The sequence below is a fragment of the Macaca nemestrina genome, chromosome 1 (assembly GCF_043159975.1).
Source record: "Macaca nemestrina isolate mMacNem1 chromosome 1, mMacNem.hap1, whole genome shotgun sequence".
Lineage (NCBI taxonomy): Eukaryota > Metazoa > Chordata > Mammalia > Primates > Cercopithecidae > Macaca > Macaca nemestrina.
Window position 1 is genome coordinate 17,993,077 of NC_092125.1, and position 20,151 is coordinate 18,013,227.

The following is a 20,151-nucleotide window of genomic DNA, read 5'->3' on the forward strand; positions in this document are numbered from 1 at the left end:
AGGGATTGATGGTAAAGGCACAGGGGAGAGGGCGGGCCCCTGGGTAGAAGTCCACTTAGGGAGGAGCCAGCTCAGCATTGGCTATGAAGGGAGCAATGCTGGGTGGCAGTCCCTGCTATGTTAGGCTGCGGTCCACAGGTTGAAGGGGACCCCCCTGAAACAGAAAGGGTCATTGGCAGAAGAACTAGGAGCCAGGGGTTGACCCAGGCAGCCTATCTCTGCAGTGACTGTGGCCCAGAGTTGGGGGGAGGTCCCCTGAGGCAAAGCAGCTCAGAAGATCAGCTCCTATCCCTGCAGCTCCCTGTGTTTGGGTCACTAAGCCAGTAAGCAGGAGAGCTGGGATTGGAATGGGGCTCTCCAGATGCTGACCCAGTGTTCTGTTCAGTGCATCAAAGCCACGTCCAACTCTCAGAACCCCTACGTGAAGCCTGCTGCCACGACTCTGTCAACACAGACTAGATCTCTTTGACGGCGCCACCACTGCCTTCATCTAGGGCTATTGCAAAAGAAGAGAACCCTCTGGGAGGATCTGCTTTTCCCTGAATCCCCAGGCTCACTCTGTCATGTGTTCCTACAGGACATTCGTTTCTTGTCACTGCTGTGACAAGTTGCCATAAACCTCGTGGCCTAAATCAACACAAATTTATCATCTTATGGTTCTAGAGGTCAGAAGTCCAAAATGTGTCTTACAAGCCTAAAATCAAGGTATGGGCAGGGCTGGTTCCCTCTGGAGGCTCTAAGGGAGAATCCTCTTCCATGCCTTTTCTGGCTTCTAGAGGTCACCCATATTCCTTGGCTTGTGGCCCCTTCCTGACGTCGCTCAACCTCTTGTGCTATGGTCTGAATGTTTGCATCTCCCCCAAATTCATATGTTGAATCCTAAGCCCAGGAGAGGTGGTGTCAGGCAGTGGGGACTTTGGGAGGTGGTGAGGTCATGAGGGTGGAGCCCCCATGAAGGGGATTAGTGTCCTTATGAAACAGGCCCCAGAGTGAGGACACAGTAAGAAGGTGCCATCCATGAATCAAGAAAAGGTCCTGCTGGGCACCAAATCTGCTAGGCACTGATCTTGGACTTCCCAGTCTCCAGAACTGTAAGAAGTATATTCCTGTTGTTTATCAGCCCCCCTGTCTATGGTATTTTGTTACAGCATCCTGAAGATTAAGACATCTTGCTTCCATCCTCACCTCTTATGATTAACTCTGATCCTCCTGTCTCCCTCTTACAAGGACCTTTGTGGTAACATTGGAGCCAGCTGAGGATAAAGCAAGATAACCTCTCCATCTCAAGATGCTTAACTTCATCACATTTATCACATTAGCAAAGCCTTTTCACCATGTAAGGTAACATTCATGGGTTCCAGGGATAAAGATATGGACGTTGTCCTTGGAGGCCATCATTGAGCCTGCTATAACTGGCAATTAAATTTATGTTTTTTAAAAACCTCATTTCACATGTGGTCACAGAACTGTTCAATGTGTGCTGCTCAGAGGACTGTGCACTCAAAGAGGTCATGTCGGATTTATCCAGTGTTGCATCCCCAGCTCAGAGCCCAGAGGCTAGTACACAGGACCCACTCTAATTGGTGGCTGACTGAGGGTCTCTTTCTACCTGGATTGTCAGCTTTCTGCTGGGCCCATGAGGCAGTTCTCAGGATAAGATCCACCCAGAGAACCAATATCCACCAGACACAGATCCACCCGCGGAGGCCAGAAAAGTGGATCTTACGGAGAACAATGTCATTTTTGTGCTACAGGGCAAAGCTCTGACTGCCCGAACCCAGTCACAACCTGAACTTGATGGCCTCTCCTCTCCTGTGGTGGGACAGGATCAATAGCAGCTGGTGACTTCCCATTAATAGCAATCACAATAACAATCGACAGCTTACTAAGTGCTGAGCTCTTTACATGCTGAATTTAGCTGATTCCTTATAACCTATCAAAGAGGTGCCATATTAACAACATTTTACAGAAGAGAAAACAGGCTCAGAGAGGGGAAGTAATTTGCTCAAAGTCACACAGCTAGTAAGTGGTGTAGCCAGGGCTCAAACCCAGATTTTTCTGAATCCAAAGTCGATGCTCTTTGCACTCCATTACACTGCCCTTTGGATATTCAACCAACATGGAAGGAGGACAAAACCTAGTTTCCCATTAAAATCCCTCAGAGGCAGGGCTGCTGGGCTGAGACCGTTCGCCATCTTCCAGCTGCATCTTTATTCTCCAGGGGACCCCTGTCCCTGGCATTCTGTGTGCTCAGGCAGGGTTGCCTGTCTGCCAATGACGGTTTCATCAGATCCAAGCTCCACTCTCCAGTTCATTAGGATTTCAAACGTGCAGCTGTGTAGGAAGCCTCCACAGCCACTTTGCGAATGTTGATAAAGCAAAGTTGCCATCAGTCTGGGCTTTGTCCCTGCACTGCAGGGGACACGTGTTGGGAGGATAAGACACTGACCACTGCCTCCTCCTGCTCCTGTCCCACACAGAGCAGGGTATCTGGGGGAGGCAGAAGCAGCCAAGACTGCCTTGAATAGCAATATGGCACCATGTAACACTGGTTCCAATGTGATTGAGGGGTGGAAGGGATTATGTGGACACGGCCATAGATCACACTCTCACAAAGATGTCCCTGTGAGAGTGGGAGAGCGTGGGAAGCACAAATGGATTGGCAGGGCAGGGACATGCAGGCAGCTCTCCTCTGGGAGAGAACACAAAAGAACAGGACTCGCTTTTCTCTAGGAAGGGAGATCCCATAGATACACTCCTGTCACTTCGCATCAGCCACGCTTTCATCCTAGGCCTCTGGAGTGCTGAGCTACTTTCTTTTCCCACAGCCTAACCAAGCATCTGCCTGCCTGGGTCTCTCTCCAGAAGCACTACAGCAGCTCCTCTGTGCCTGGCGTGGATCAGAGAGAGCGTGCCCACTATCCCTCTGGCTACCCAGCCACTTGGCTTCCTTCTGCCGGCCTTTCCTACCCTGCCTCCTGCAGTTTGACGCCCCACTTGAGAGACAGTAGAGATGGGGCGTGTGTTAAAACAGGAGCGGAAGCTTCACTGAGAATTTCACACCATCATTGGGCACAAAGGAGGTTGTGAAATGGACCGCAGGGGATTTACTCTCACTTTTTTATCTGCCCTTCAGTGCTAAGGTATTTTTTTTTTTAATCTGTGGCTGATAATAATGCCTAATAAGTTAAAAATGCCCTCATCTGTTGGCAGAATAGTAGAAATAAATGAAAAATGTAAAGGACTCATTTTTTAAAAAATTAAAAGGCAGAAGCTCCTGGGTAAGCAGAGAAATTGATTTCTGAGCATCTCCTGAGAGAGGCACAGATACCACTGAGGCACACTCCTCCGCCAGGCAGGTGACCTCCTTCTCCTTTTATCCTGAAATCCTACTCCCCACTTGGGGAACCTGGGGCCAATGGAGGCAGGTCTTGTCCCTGCATCTTCTTTCTTCCCTGTTGTTGCTCAAATGTGGCTATTTTCCTTCATCTTCTTAAATGCTGTCTTCCCAGGTAAAATATAAAGAGGGATCCAACAACTAACACAGCCATGACTTCCTGGTCACACCATTTGCCTAGGAAGCTTTCAGCTTTCTGTTTTTAGACTTAGATTGATCTCCTGGTTGAGAACCATATGCTTGTGAGATGGGCATCCTCATTAGCCTCGCTGGTGGGCAGCTGTGGATGTTGTGGGATGTGCGGGTAAAGCCGTCCCCTTCCTCCAGCAGGATGATGAAAGCTGCCCGGACAACCTGAGAAGCACCTTCCCATCATCCAAGCGTTCACCTTAGGCCTCTGGAGTGCTGGGCTGGGGAAGGCTGCCTGGCATTTTCACATGATTGGAGATACTGCTTAATGCAAGTCTGTACCCTGGATCAACCTCAGGGGAAGGGCAATGGACAGAATTGTGTCCCCCAAAATTTAGATGTTGAAGTCCTACTGCTTAATGCAAGTCTGTACCCTGGATCAACCTCAGGCAGGGGAAGGGCAATGGACCGAATTGTGTCCCCCAAAATTTAGACGTTGAAGTCCTAACCCTCAGAACGTCAGAAAGTGACCGTACTTGAAGAGGTGATTCAGTTAGAATGAGGTCATTAGGGTGGGCTCTAATCCAACAGGACTGGTGTCCTTATGAAGAGGGGAGATTTGGACATAGAGACAGACATGTGCCGGGGAAAACACCACGTGAAGATTGGAGTTATGCTGTCAAGGATCTACGAGGAGCTGGGAGAGAGGCCGGAGCAGGTCCTTCCCAGAGCCTTCAGGGGCAGCACAGCCCTGCCGACACCTTGATTCCAGTCTTCTGGCTTCCAGAACTGTGAGATGATATATTTCTGTTGTTCTAAGCCACCCAGTTTGTGGTACTTTGTTCTGGCAACCCTAGCAAACGAATACAGAGGGACCAAAAGGAGGTCCACAGATGCGCTGCTGAAACCAGGAATCCGGAGCAGGCCCGATCTGTCCTGTTCCGACTAGAGGTGCGCTCCTTCTTCAGGAAGAAATCCTGTTTTTGCCAGAACATATTCTTGTCTCTCCTTCTGGCCTTTTGGGTTCAAGGTCTCCACTGCTGTGATTCATGCAGAACAAAGTGGGAGCGCCTTAGCCTGGCTGTCAAGCCCTTCATCCATTCACCGATGTATTCATTCAACAAGCGTCTGCCGGCCGCCTATCAGGAGGGAGGTGAGTTCTGCCCACGGGGAACATCCCCTTCTCTTTCCCTGGGATAATCGGCAACCCAAGCACCTGCCTTCCAGAAGACCCCCGCCTCCTTCTCTTCTCCCCTAGTCATGAGCCCTTGTCCCCGCTGTCACCGCCATTTATCACAGCCATCTCCAGTTCTAGCTCAGCTTGCCCACGTCCAGCTCAAATCCTCCTTTTCCACGAAGTCTTCCCGCAGACCTCATGAACTCTTGTGGTCCGTCTTCTCTGTTCTGCCATCACCTCTCGCTTACCTCCGACTGTGGCCCTCGCCACCATCTGTCTGAGGTCTTAGTCACTTATCTACTTGACTGTGTCCCTCGCTAGATCAGGACCTCCAGAGTGAGCCGTTCAATCATCTTTGTGTCCCTAGTACAGAGCCTGTGCAGAACGGCCACTCAACAGTGTCTTCTGAATTCACTGATTTCGTGCCGTGCGCTCTGGGGAGCTGCAAAAGGGCAGGACGCGCCTGGGCTCCCCTAGGCAAAGGTCCCAGCGCTGCAGCCCAAGGCGTCCTCTATGTCTCCTACTAGGGATCCCACTTCTCACTCTTGATGTGGCCTCCCCTCGCTGCCTGTTCATCCCAGCTCACTCCCTGGTCCTGCACTGGTGGCCAGAACACAGACTTCCTCGGGGTTCCGCCGTGTTGGAAGCTCCTGGGTTCCACTTGTTTGGGCTGTTTTAAGTTCTTCCCCACTTCAGGTGAGGAAAACAGGAGCCATTCCCCCTTTTGACTTTCCTTTCTTTTCTTTTCTCAGATCCCTCCAGGGTAGGAGGGTGGGAGGGAGAGCTGGTCCAGGGGCGAGGGGAGACTCCTTTCTCTCCGGGAGTTTTCAGATAAAGGCTCTGGAATACTGAGAAGGGTGGAAGGTGCGGGAATGGATGCCATGGAGTACAGGCTGGCACATTTTCCATGGAGCCAGCAACTCGGATTTAGGTGCCAGCAGATGGTGACTGAGGTGCCCCGCTCTCTGGAAGTCCAGGCACCAGCTCAGCTCCATTCTTACCTAGGCCCGGCGAGCAGAACAAGCTGACCCTCCCCTACCTGCCGGTCACCCATTCAGGAGCACTGCTGGGTGTTCATCCAGCAACCCTTAGTGCTGGGCTTCAGGGTTGGGCCCTGAATTCAAACCCTAATTTTACGTGACCTAGTTTCTTGCCCTCTGTGAGATTTTGTGTCTTCACCTGTGAATTGGGGTAATGATACACACCCCAAAGACCTGCCTGAAGGTTTAATGACGGCGTGCATGGGAGGCCCTGGGTTCAGGGACTGGCACATGGTGGTTCTGGGTAGAATGAGAACCCCAGAGAGAGCTTCCCCGACAGCTGCAGGGACCATTGTTTTCCTGCCGTTGACCTTCCATTATCCTCCATAACAGTATCCCAGTTTTGCTTTGAGAAGTTGCCTTTTCTCCACTGAGTACAGCCTGGTGGGGCTGGAATTAGGACTCCAGTACCACTGCCTTCTGACAAGGGGTAGGCACATTCCTGTGTGAACCCTGAGAGAGTCAGCCCTTCGAGATGGATGCTGAGGGGCTACCAGGGTCTGATTTCTGAGTGGCGCTGAAAGCCTTTGCCTGTTGCAGGTTACATACATGCCCTGTGCAAGCGGAACAGTAGCTCAATGCTGGGGACTTCTTGGCTGTCTGTTCCTGCTCACACTGCCAGAATCAACTGCTGCCGAAGTCCTCATTCTGCCACCTGAACCTGACCAATGAAATGTGACCTGTGGTCAACTTTAACATCAGCAAATCAGAACTGAACAAGCTTGCATCCCTCAGATGCAGTGGGAACTGGAATTAGAATCTAAGCAGAAACTTTTTCTATGCAAGATAGCCCTTCTCTTTGTTCTGGCAGACGTGCCTTGGTTTTATACTGAAGGCTGAGTCTCCCTGGTTGGCAAACTGCTGGTTGGAATAGTCTCTTTTTAAAAACATTCCTTTTCAGTTTTCAGTGGATTCGTTAACACCCTATTCTAGGCCAGCAGGATGATAACTCCTTGGAATTCAAAATTGAACAAGAAACAAAGAGACCTGGAGAGATGAGTGTTTGTTCCATAGTTCCTTGAGCAGACCCTGCTATTAGAGTATTCCTGTACACGCTGCTTCTTCAAACTTGCGGAAGCCTTTGGAGCCAGAATGCCTGGGTTTGAATCCCAGCTCACTGACTCTGTGACATTAGGTGAGTCACTTACTCTCCCTGCCCCCATTTTCCTCAAATGTAAAAGGCGGGTAATAGCAGTAGGTACCTAACAGAGTTATAGTGAGGATTAGGTGACTTAATAAACGTAAAATGCACCTGGCACATACTCAATGCTATCTATGTGCTCCCTGTTGTTACAGTTTCAAACCTGGCTCTCAAAGTTCCTATTGATTCTGTGAGTGCTTAAGAAAAAAGCAATAGTTTTTGCTTTTTGTTGGAAGGGAGAGATGGGGGTCTTACTTTGTTGTCTAGTCTGGAGTGCAGTGGTGCCATCATGAAGCACTGCAGCCTTAAACACCTGGGCTCAAGCGATCCTCCCCGCCTCAGCCTCCCAAGTAGCTAAGATGCTGGGCACGTGCCACCATGCCCGAGTAATTTTTATATTTTAATATCTTTACTTTTTGTAGAGATGAGGTTTGGTGTGTTGCCCAGGTTGGTCTCAAATTCCTGGCTTCAAGTGATGCTCTTGCCTCAACCTCCCAAAGCGTTGAGATTACAGGTGTGAGCCACTCTGCCTGGCCTGTTTTTCTGATAAATTCCCTTTGATTCAAGTTAGCCAGAGTTGGATTTCTTTGCTCGTAGTGAAGGACTCTAGCTGATGTAGTGGTTAGGATGCCCAACAAACGCAAAGACAGCTATGCTATAATTAGTGATTCATGCTGAGCCTTGGTATAGTCCATGCTTGTGGAGATGGTGATGGTCAGAGGTCTCTTCTTTTTCCCTTCCACAACTCAGCTTCAGACTCTGACTCCCAAAATCCTGACTGCTTAGGACTTCCCCACGAGCTGCTGCCCTGAGGCTTGCAGGGAGGAGCAGCCTAGTTTGTCAACAGTGGATTTTAAGCTGCCAGGATTGATATGTCAGAGCCACCAACTAAATTTTCTTAACTAGAACATAACGCTGAAGTCAAAATAAAAAGAGGCAGGGCTGATGGGCAGTACTGCCAGAAACGGACTTCCAGTCATTAGCTATATCCGCAGGCACGCGGGGGCTTCTTCCTCTGACAAGGCGGCCAGTGAGTGCCAAATGACTTTCAAAACCTCACGAACCAGCCCCAGAGTAACTGGGCAATCCATGCCTCCCCTTGGACTTGGGCTTGTCAGTTGAAGTGGGCAGGCAGAGGCAGAGCTGGTACCCACCCTCGAGATGCAAGCCACCTTCACACGACCTGCCAAGCTGCTGTGTGCCTCTGTGCCTGTGCCCTTGCCATTCATCTGCCGGACGTGCCCTTTCCTGTTGCTGCACCGGTGCCCCACAGTCATCCAAACCTCAGCTCAAGTGTCCCTCCCTTATGCTGGATTGTGCGACCTCCCCCTTCAAGTCCTGTTGAGAAGTCCTTTTTCTGGGCCCTTGCACCAACGAGATGTGGATCTCTTTCCATTCTACTGCCATCGTGTATTTACTATTTTTTGTTTGTTTTTTAGGACAAGGTCTCACGTTTCCCAGGCTGGTTTAAAACTCCTGGCCTCAAGTGATCCTCCCAGCTTATCCTCCTGGACAGCTGAGAATATTTACTTCTTCCTTCACTAAGTTGTGCCGTCTTGGGAGATGAGACCTTGCTTGTTTAATCTTTGCATGGGCTACCAGTGTATGTCCCATAAATATTTGTTGAATAAGTGAATTAATTACTTTTTAATTGGACAACACGACAGAGAAGTTTCTAAAACGAACCCAGGGTCAGAAGCAAGGACCAGAGCTCTACTTTAGCTTTGCACCTGACACGAAATATTATATTAGAGCAGTCACATGATTTCACTTCTTACACTTTGGGGTAACCTACTAGAGCAAGCCCTCATTTGTCACCAGCCATGTGAAGATGTGAAGAGAACATGCTCAGGAAGTAAGCTAAATATATCAAACCATCCCTTTAAAACAGGCTCCCGAAGAGCTAGGCTTATGTTTCTACCATTCTGAATTATAGCAGAAGAAATAGATTTGAAGCCAAATCAGACTATCCAGAAAAAAGTTCAGAATTGAGAAAAGAATTTCAAAGGAAAAGCAGGTTGTCAATAAAACAGTGTTTATTCACTCTGGATAGTGTGCCCTATTCCAGGCGTTGTATGTATGGTGGGAATGTCTACCTCTCTACAGCTGAGGGAATCGTGGGACAAAGCCACCAAAAACATCAAGACTAAAAATAAGTCTAAATGTGGACCTAGTAGAGGACATTGCTAGATTTTTTAAGTTTTTTTTTTCTCATTTTTCTATGACCAAAGGAAAGGATAGAAACATTTTGGCTAATGACCAGGGCAAGGCTCAGAAGAGAGAGGCAAGAGTGTGAAATGGAGAGAGCATGGTTGTATCAGACAGCTTAGGCTAGTGACACTGCAGTAACAAACACCACCCCCTAACTTGGAAGCTTCCAACCACAAACGTTTACTTCTTGCTGACACTGAGTGCCCATTGCAGGTCACCTGCAGCTCTATTTCCCGTCCTCTGCATTTCAGGATTCAGGCTGAAGGAGCTTCTCATTTGAGGCATAGTAGACTCATAGCAGAAGAAAAGGAGCTACAGCCCAAACACACGCTGGCTCTTAAGCCTTCTCCTGGCCGGGCGCAGTGGCTCACGCCTGTAATCCCAGCACTGTGGGAGGCCGAAGAGGGCGGATCATGAGGTCAAGACATCGAGACCATCCTGGCCAACATGGTGAAACCCCATCTCTACTAAAAATACAATAATTAGCTGGACATGGTGGTGCATGCCTGTAGTCCCAGCTACTCGAGAGGCTAAGGCAGGAGAATCGCATGAACCTGGGAGGCAGAGGTTGCAGTGAGCCGAGATCGCACCACTGCACGCTAGCCTGGCGACAGAGCGAGACTCCATCTCAAACAAACAAACAAACAAACAAAAAACAAACAAACAAAAAAACCTTCTCCTGAGAGGTGGCACTATCCATCCCACTCACATTTCATTGACCCAAGCAAGTTACAGGGCCCAGCCTTAGAGTGATGGGACGAGAAGTATAACTGTCCCAGAGGGACAGCAGAAAACATTTCAACAAATGATAAAATCTAGCAAAAATGGCCTCTGCATTCAGACAGACCTTGGCTTTACTTACTAGCCCTGTGCTCTGGGGCCAGTTTTTACTCTCCTACAGAGTGCATATGTTAGAGAATTTATTGCCTACCTCTAAGTCGTGGCAATTAAAAATAAATAGCATACTAACACATGTGACTTTTTTCTTCCTTCCCTTGATTCATCCAACTCCTCCTCCACCATCACCCCCTTCCTCCACACTCCAGGCTGCCATCTTCAATGCAATAGATTTGGCAGGAGCATCCAGATATGACTTAGGGTAGAACAGTATCTGAGAGGAGGGTGCAGGAGAGGGAGACCAGCACGCTGGGAGGGAGGTAAGAATGAAATTGTTCTTAAAGACAGGATCCTGGGTTCATGTATTTACAGAGAGGTAAGAAACCAATCCATACAGTGTTTTTTCTAATTAGAGAGTGTTTTTATAGAACTTTGTCTGAAAGAGATAATAGGATAAGCATGCAAAGATGTATATACAAGAATGGTCACTACATTTAAAAAAATAGTTAAAATTTGTGAACAGCCTAAATGTTCAGGAATAGTGATTAATATAAATGATGCGATATCCACATAACTGAATACTCAGCACCCATTAAAATGCCAATGTATTTCTGTATTTGTTGACACACAGGATCATCTCTAAGGTGGATTGTTCAGTGGAAAGCAAAGCTCTTTCCCTCAAACACCTCAGGACATTTAAGCATTAGGGCAATGTTCTGCTGCAATGATAACACTTGTCGTTATAACCCTGGATGGGTCATATTTTCAATACACTTACTTTTGGTGGCTGTCACAAAGGCACAGGAGAAAGTTGGGAGGATGAAAAGATTCCCTTTGAAACCTGCCGTCTCTCCTCCATCACTTCTCCTACTCTCTGCCCAGTCTGCAGGACCCTCCCCAGTACCCTCTAATCAGCGCCACACTGCCTCTCCCCTCCTTAAACCTTCCTTCTCCCCCACTCACACCTGGAATAGAAAATTCCCCACTTCTCTGCTAGCTTCAGAGGAGCACAGTCTGGCTGAATATTTTCACAGAGTATGAGGAAACAACGGACTTAACCTACCTGAGTTAGTAACTTTCAATTTTCTTTCAATTGCCAGCTCTGTTCTTGTTTTGTTGTTGCACCCAAACCCATTTATGTCTAGTGTTCCATTATTGGAATGCTAAGCTTGTGGGAGTTATTCATATCCTACTGTTCAAGGTCGTTGCCAAGGTCTGAGTGCAAAAATTCAAAAAATTGCAACCTCAGGCATAAATGGGTTAACGACCACTGTAATATTAACCAACTAATTAAAGTTTTTGTGTGTGATAGGCTGAACTGTGTCCCACAAAAAGTCACATGTTGAAATCCTAGCCCCTAACCGGACCTCAGAATGTGACCTTGCTTGCCAATAGGGCCATTACAGATGTAATTAGTAAGGTGGGGGTCACATTGGAGTAGAATGGGCTCTAATCAGTTATGACTGGTGTCCTTGCAAAGAAGAGACATTTGAACACAGACACGCATGCACACAGGGAGAAGGCCATGTGAGATTAGACTTCTGCTGCCACAAGCCAAGGAGCCACCAGAAGCTGGGACAGAAGCCTGGGGCAGGTCCTTCCCAGTGCCTTCAGAGGGAACATGGCCCTGCCAACACCTTGATTTTCAACTTCCAGCCTCTAGATCTGTGAGACAAGAAATTTCTGTTGTTTTAACCTACCCAGCTTGTGGTAATTTGTGATGGCAGCCTTAACAAACAAATATATTATGTACAGCTTTACCTTCTAATACATATCCTTACATATATATTCACAAAAAATTGTATTGCATATACTCTTTCTCCACATCATAAAAAACGGGTGTTGGGCTCCCTTGGACACAGGGGAAGCAGGCCAAATTTCTCGTGTTTTCAGGAATAAACTGAGTGCCCCAAAGGTGTAATAGGAAACTTTTCCTAACCTCATCTGACTTCATCCTTACGCCAGCATTTTGTGTGTAAGGAAACTGGCTGAGAGTGGTTAAGAAATATATCCAAAGATGTATAATTCCAAATGGAACCCGGATCTTTTTATTTAAATTCCAACCATCTTTCCATTATATCAGCCAATGATGGAGCAGAAAGCTGGTCCAAGCGATCCCAGAATAGACCTTTCTAGGCACCCATTCAGTGCGGGGAGGGGAAGTGGCCTTGCCAAAGGGCCAGTGAGCTCAGTTAGGTTAAATGCTGCTTCTTAGCCCTACCCCAAGCTTGACTAAGGTTGTTTTGTGCCCAGCCTTGGACAGGAAAGCAATTCCCTCCTTTCACAGCATTCTCAGCCTTGACGCTCAATAATAATTGTGATGATAAGAGTGGCTTTCTTTTACTGAACACGCATATGTGGTGTACACTGTCAATTCCTTCAAATGTATTATCTCATTTAATATGCCGCCAGTTCACGGCAAGCGGAAGAGTTTTAGGATTGTTGGCTTGCAACTAGCTTTTTCATTCGCCGTATTCTCCTGCCTCTATAGCACCAATGATTTTAGTAATGTCAGTCTAGTAAACGTACACTCAGTGTGTTCTCTCGAAAGTTGAAGCAGTGCTAACATCTGGGAAAAGTCACACCAACATTTCCCAGCTAGCTTTTTTCATGTCACGAGCTCAGCCAACTGTTTCTCAAACGATTACCACACATAAGGAGGGAGGGGAGAGCCATGCTAATGAGCGTGGATGGCTCTTTTCAATATGGGGCCACAGAAAATGCGTAATTCCTCCTCTTCTCCTTTTCCATACTGTCCCCAGGAATGACCCTTCCTTTATGAATCATTCTATTCTGTGATTCAACAAATAGTTAATAGGGACTGCTCCAAAATCATAATTTACGGCATGGATATTAGAATACACTTTAGTGTTAAGTCCTATTCATTTATTAAATAGATGTTTCTTGTGCTCTGATGGGTACTGGGATTACAAAGATAAATAAGACACAGTCCTTGTTCTCAAAGTGTTCACAATACAGCGTTATTTATGCATATGATGCATAAAGTTGGTCTTGAAAGAGATCCTGTAAGTTTCTGTTAGCTGCAAGACACATTGATGGGTGTAAAAGTCTAATCACGATGGGATTTTATTTTTTAAAGCTGTCTGGAGTTATTAGTAAAAATGCCCATGGAGACTCTAAGAATATCCCATTTGGCAGGAAAGTATAATTGGGCACAGCAAGTCACACTTCCATGAATAAAGGCTAGAGACCAGAGAGTAATCGGCTCATGCTCTGATAGCACCAAGAACAAGCCTGGGATGGGATGTCTGATGCATGAAGCCCCATGACCAGACTCCTGACTTTGCCAATGTATCATGACCATTTGCTGAGCCAAGCCAGGGGAGGTTCTCATCGCCTGGTAACCAATCTGCTTCTTTAGCATCAGGCCAGCTCCGGTCTCTTATAACAACAATAGAATTAGTTCTGTGACAATAGGCATCTGATGAGAATTTGTCTTAGAGCTTTCTCTCTATCATCAAATTAGCACCCCCTACCCCATCCTTCCAATCCTTTGAAACCCAACTCAACGGTCATCTCTCTACTCTCTGCTCCATGCTCATTCATACCTAAGGCTGGTTCCACATATTTTAGCACCAATTATTTGTGCTCTGGCATTGTTCTTGATTTCTTGTGCATAAGTGGTGAGATGAGCCCTCCTGTCCATTTAAATGGCCAAAAATAGCCTTCTTTTAAATTAAGTCCATATCACTGCCCTTTTCCTCCTGGGAATCTCTTATGTTACAGTTTCCTCACTTTTTTTGTTTTTAATCCCTCTCTCCCCATCTCTAACCCCTTAACTTAGCTGAGCAAATTGAGATGTTTGAAAGGTTTTTTTTTTTTTTTTTTTTTGTGCTACATTTTATTGGCAAACAGGGTAAAAATGACTGAAATTTACAAGAAACTTTGAAAAGATTATAGCTTGGCTATTCCTCTTCTTCACTGAAATTTAAATGAGGCTAAAGTTTAATCCTTCTTTGCCTGTCAAGCTAGCTGTCCCCTTAAATGTGGCTTCTGAATATATTTATCCCATCCTTTTTCCCCATTTCTCCAGATCCATTATGTTAGCTCACATACTCAAAGGACTGGTAGTTTGAGTTCCTTCCTTTTTATTAGACTTGGCATCATATTCGTCAATGTTCCTCTGCTTTATGTAAATATGGATGAATCCCTGGCACTCTACCAGCAGATAATCAATTGGCTGTTTGAACAGGAACTATATTTTAAACATCTTCTCTAACGCCTCATGCAATGACGTACACTAAGTTTTTCTTTCTTTCCTGACTAACGAACCTACTCACCATCCACGACCCCAGCTCAAGCATCATCTTATATTCAGTCTCCCCACTTACCACTCTTTCCCTTTTCCCCTTCCTAATCTCCAGGGAAAATTCACTGCCTTCTCTTCACTCTTTCCCCATCTATTTACTCACACTACAAGGAGGGCACTTATTCCACTTTTCGTATCAGACGTATATACATCAGATTGGTTGTACAATGATCTCCTGTGAGCTGTCTTGTGGCCTGTTTTATGTGTGTCTGCAGCACAGGCTATGGATTACAGGAGGCACTCAAAGAATGCTTAACCAATGGATTATTTTGACTGGATAATATGGAAAGCCACAAGATGACATTTCTCCTTCACATGCTAGAAGGGACACAGATGGACTCAGGAATGAAAGCCACTTTAATTGAACAGCTTTAACTGGGAAACTTTACCTGAGTCCCACATTCCATCACGCCATGACACCCAGCAAACCCCAAAGGTGCAAGAAGCCTGACAGATGACAACAGGTCCTCCTTGCTTTGCCCAGATGCCCTGAGACCTGTGGCCCCCAATTGAAAGAAGGTATTTTGCAAACCAGAGGAGCCTCAGGAAGTTACCCACAATGCACATGAGGCCCAAATGGCAGGAATCACTCAAGGATCTATTTGAATTTTGACTTAATTCTCCTGGTGGAAGATAATTTTCCATGGGTTTCTGGTGTTTCTCCACGTCTTGCAAGTGAAGCACTGACTGCTCTTTGTTCTGGGCCGTGTTTCTAAGGGGGAGGACAGCCTTGGAAGATAGAGATGGTATCTCCCTTGGGAGCAACGGGCTGCTGTTTACTGCCCTTTGTAAAAAGACTAAGGTTCGCTAAGCTCAAGGTTCCTCACCTGTAATGCAGCCTGCTGCGTGTGCAGTGTCATGATCTAGCCCTCTTCACATCCCCTTATGGGAACTGGCCCAACATGTGGATGTTCTGGCTCCTGCTGTTGCTGCGAGTAATAAACTGTTCTCCATCTCTGAACTAGGACTCTAATGTCTTCTGACTGCACCCATGAAACTCTGGCAGGTTAATCTGTTGGCTTGTAAGTAGGCTAAAAACTCAGACCCCTCACACTTCCTGAGATCCCCCAGCAGAGTCTTCTTGCCTTTGGTGTGCCCTGATGTCCCCTTCTGTGCCTCTTCATATTCCCAGCAGGTTACAGGTGTAGAACCCTGCTGGGCAGACAGGACTGTGTGCAGGACAAACAGTCATCACCGATAGCTGCAGATAGTTCAATGAAGGAAGCCAATGTGAGAAGTAAAACTCACGCCCTCCCAGCAAGCTGATGGTGTGTGGTGACATTCACATGAATCGTGAAACATGATGAATGGCTGCACTGTCTGCACCAGGCAAAGTTCTCTCTATTGTGTGGGACTGGCAGGGAGCAGTAGCATGGCTGGAGGACCCAGAAGATCTCTGTTTCTTGATCCAAACATTTCCAAGCAGCATTCCGTTTTTCTAACAGTGACTGCAGCACTGCTCACAACTAGAGCACTATCTTAATGAGACTTTCCAGAGGATCCTAGCTCTCTTTGGTTGTATTCAAGTAGACTACTTGTTTATTTATGCATCTATTAGTTTCAAAAAGAGCATAAGGCAGTTTGCAAGGGTTTATACATTTCAAGAAAGCGTAACTTAAAAAGAAAGAAGAACAACCTCCCAGAGCACAGCAAGGACCTCTAGTAGCTGAGGGAAGGGAAATGAAAAAACTCTTTCTTCCTGGGTGAGATAGAGAAAAGAGACACAGGCCCATAGCATTAGAGGGGCCTGACTGTTGGGGAAAGGGTGGGACAACTGAGAAGATGCAGAGTGGAGACGGAGAAGGGAGAGAGAGGGGGGCTCCTCAGTAGACTTGCCACAACCTAAAAAATAACCAGTGAAATGGGAGTCAATAGAAGTTACCCAAACTGTAACACAAAGAAACAAAAAGAGTGATTAAAGAAAAAGACTAAAAGTAAAATAAAAGGCTGGACATTGTGGCTTATGCCTATAATCCCAACACTTTGGGAGGCAGATGTGGGAGGCATTTGAGGCCAGGAATTCAAGACCAGCCTGGGCAACATAGCAACATGCAACCTCTACAAAAAGAAGAAAAAAAAAATAACAAATTAACTGGGCATGATGGCATGTGCCTGTAGTTGTAGCTACCTGGAAGGCTGAGGCGGGAGGTTTGCTTGAACCTAGGAGTTCAAGGCTGCAGTGAACTGTGATTGTGTCACTATACTCCAGCCTGGGAAACACAATGACACCCTGTCTCTAAATAGAAAAAAAAATACAATAAGAGAAAAATAAAAAAGAACAGATCATCCAAGAACTGTGCGACAATAGCAAGCAATCTAATATACGTGTTACTGGAATTCTGGAAGGATGACAGAGAAAGAGAGAGAGAATATAGAGCAAGAGAATTTTCTGAAGAGATAGTAGATAAAAATTTTCCAAAAATAATAGAAGACACCAAACCAAAAGTCCAAAAAGCTCAGAGAACCCCCAGCAGGATATGAATGCATAAGCCTCTCTCCATTTCTGCTGCCTCTCTCCTAATTCAAGTTCCCATATTTATAGCCCAAACTGCTGCAACAGCTTCTAATTACACATCCTGCCTCCACTCTTGTCCCCCTACTATCCATTTTCCAAACCACAGTCAGAGTGCTCTTTTAGAAAAGAAACATCACACTGCAGCTTAAAGCCTTCTGGTGGTTACCCATAGCACTTACTATTAAATTCAAGCTGTTCTGCGTGGCCTGCCAGGCCCTGCACCCTCTTGCCTCTCTGTCTGACTCTCTGCTTCTGCCCCTTATCCATCTATTTCATTATGCCCCAAGCACACTGGCCCATTTCTGTCATTTAAACCCACCAGGCATCAGTTGCCCCTGGTTCTTGGCTCTTGCCTTCCCTGTGAAATGTGCTGCCTTCTGAACCATGCAAGCCTGGTTCTTTCCCATCCAGTCTTCAAGTCTGAGCTTGAATACATCCTCCTCAGTGATTGTTTTTCAACTTTCCTGTCAAAGAGGTCTGCCTAAGTATTATTGGCATTTTAAAATACAGACAAGGTCTCATTATGTTACCCTGGCTGGTTTTGAACTCCTGGCCTCAAGCAATCCTCCTGCCTCAGCCTCCCAAATTGTTAGGATTATAGACATGGGACACTGTGTCTGGCCTTGCCTAAGTATTTTTTATCACATTGTTTTTACTGCCATCTTGGTATTTATCACTATCCAGCTTATTTATTTATTCATTTACTTGTTAATTTTCTTTCTCTTGTGACTAGATTTATGCTCTTTGAGGAAAGAAAATTCCATCAGTGGCCTCAGTGTTTAGAACTGTGTCTGATACAATATATAGGCATTCAAGGTGTCCTCATTGACTGAATGAGGAATTAGGTGAATTGAAGGAGAAATAATCATTAGCAGCATCAGCTCAGAAAAAGGATGTAATGGTCAAGAGACAGCATCAGTATTTACGTTATAGTAAGTGCTAGAGATGGCTTTTAGTTGTGGGTGCATAGCTCAGCTGATAGGTAAAGCTAACCATAATGCAACAAATAATTTATTGAGTGAGGGAAAGTCTCATTTGTTCATTTGAGGAGGCTTGTTGTTTCTGAGTATTCATAGTTCACTGGTTTCCTGATTTTATAGATATCACCCAGAATCAAACTGTAAGGATTGGGAGATTGAGTAAGTACAAGTATGTGTCTAAATTTCCTAACACAACCTTGACCTAATTTTTTACAACTATGCGCTGTCTGGACAGATTTTTTTAGATGTCATGTGACTAAGGCCCAGCCTCTCCTTCTGGAGTGAGTGCTGGCAGGTGTCCACATCCTGTCTGATACGTCTGTCACTGAGGCCTCATCCATACTCCCGCTTCCCAGAACCCAGATCACCTTGCCCTGTCCTTGTGAATCCTTTCGCACCCTCTCTCTCCTCCACACCACATCTACCTTCTGTAGCCACTGTCAGCACATGTAAATAGAGAGCAAGTGCTAGTGATTTCTCACGTCCCTTATAGCTCCCAAATTCTTGCCTTATTTGTCCCAAAGAGGACACTGAAGCTCCCCCATCCCGTCCCCACCTTCAATTCCCTTTTCCTGCTGCCCCATTCCAGTTGAATGAGAGGTGGTGCTCCATCTCTGTTTCCCCTGCTTTTAAAAATAGCTGTCAGCTAACGCTTTATTTCTTCTATGCATAATTACTCTTCAGCTGATGCCATAGGCATCTGTTTTTCTTCAAATATACATATAGCATTCTGTTGCATTTTTACAGTTATTCAAAATGTACAGTGAGGAGCAATAAAGGGGGCCATTTTTGTTTGTTTGTTTGTTTGTTTTTAGAGTTGGGGTCTTGCTCTGTTGCCCAGGCTAGAGTGCAGTGGTGCAATCATAGCACACCACAGCCTGGGCCCAAGCATTCCCTCTGCCTCAGCCTCCTGAGTAGCTGGGACTGCAGGCACGTGTCACCATGCTTGGCTAATGTTTTTATTTTTTATAGAGAAGCAGTCTCTCTCTGTTGGCTAGTCTAGTCTCAAACTCTTGGCCTCAAGCAATTCGCCCACCTCTGCCTTCCAAAGTGCTGAGATCACAGGCATGAACCACCATGCCCAGACTTGTTTTTTGCAAAATTATTTCACAATTTCCTGTACAAGTTTAGCAAGCCCCTTCTTCTCAAGTTTCCTCATCTCCAAAATGAGGAGGTTGTAACTTATAATCGCTGTTAGAAAACAGCAGACCCTAGAAAATAAACATTTTTAAAACCCTCAGTTTCCCATCAAGAACTTTGCAAAAGGAAATTCCAAACTGGGAGGAAGGAATTTGCCAAAGTCCCTCCCAATGTCTGTCTGGATTCTCTGCTATTCCTGAGGTCCCCTGGTTGTGATTGTCATAACCTCCACCACTACCTGGGCAGCCACCCAACCCAAAATGGCTAAAGAGTGGATAAAGCATTCTCTTTGCTGCTTTAGAGAAAGCTAAGACACAAATTAATATGAAACCCAAGGTACAAACAGCTAAGTAAGTTTCTTTTCAATCCCAGGAAAGCAGCAGAAAGCATTTCTCCAGAATTTCTTTCTCCTCAGGCCCCTCTGCTCTAACTCAGGAGGACTCATACAGATTTGCAGACACTTCCCACCCCTTAGAGATTCCTGCCCATCTCTGGGCCAGGTGGTCTTTGAGCACCATATAGTTTCCTGGTACCCAGAGTTTGTGTAACCTAAAGATCCTGACTGGTGCCCAGGGTAATGAAATAAGACTCTAGTTCAAAGCTCTCAGACCCCCTAGAGGAGACACATCCACTTCTCAGATGACTTGCAGTGAAAATCATGGGCCTAGCATCCTGGAGCGCTAAAAGCAGTCCCATTAGGGCATTTCAAATTTTAAAGTACATGCAAATCACCTAGAATCTTGCTAAAATACAAATCCTGAGTCAGCAGGACTGTTTGAGTTCAAAATTCTGCATTTTTAATGAGCTCCCAGGTAATGCTGATGTTGCAGGGTGGAGGACCACACTTTGAGTAACAAGTTGCAATCTAGAGGTCAGCAAATTATTTTCTATTAAGGGCCAGATAGTAAGTACTTTCAGTTTTTACAGACCACAGCATCTCTGTTGCAACCACCTAACTCTTCCAAAAACAAATATGGCCAAAAGCCACCATTGGCAACAGTAAATAAATAAGTGTGGCCATGTTTCAATAAAACTTTATTTACAAAAACAGGGAGTGGGCCACAGTTTGCTGACCCTTTCCCTGGTCTGTTTCAGGAATTAAGAACACTACAGGCATGTACCACCACGCCCAGCCCATCTAGAACACTCTATATTCTTGACTTCCACATGGAAGCTCCATCACCATGAATGTCTACTGCATAAAAGCCCTTCCATTGCAGGGTAAAAATATAACAATACCTTAACGACACAGTG

The 20,151-nt window shown here is 46.0% G+C and overlaps 1 protein-coding gene and 1 pseudogene across 4 annotated transcripts in view; one reads left to right on the top strand and one right to left on the bottom strand.

Annotated features, from left to right (window-relative positions):
* The window catches only part of LOC139357039 (uncharacterized), a 6,324-nt pseudogene extending 1,332 nt beyond the window's left edge, over window positions 1-4,992 (top strand).
* The window catches only part of LOC105499169 (tripartite motif containing 67), a 61,380-nt gene that overhangs the window by 32,822 nt on the left and 8,407 nt on the right, over window positions 1-20,151 (bottom strand). The gene's annotated exons all lie outside the window — the stretch shown is intronic.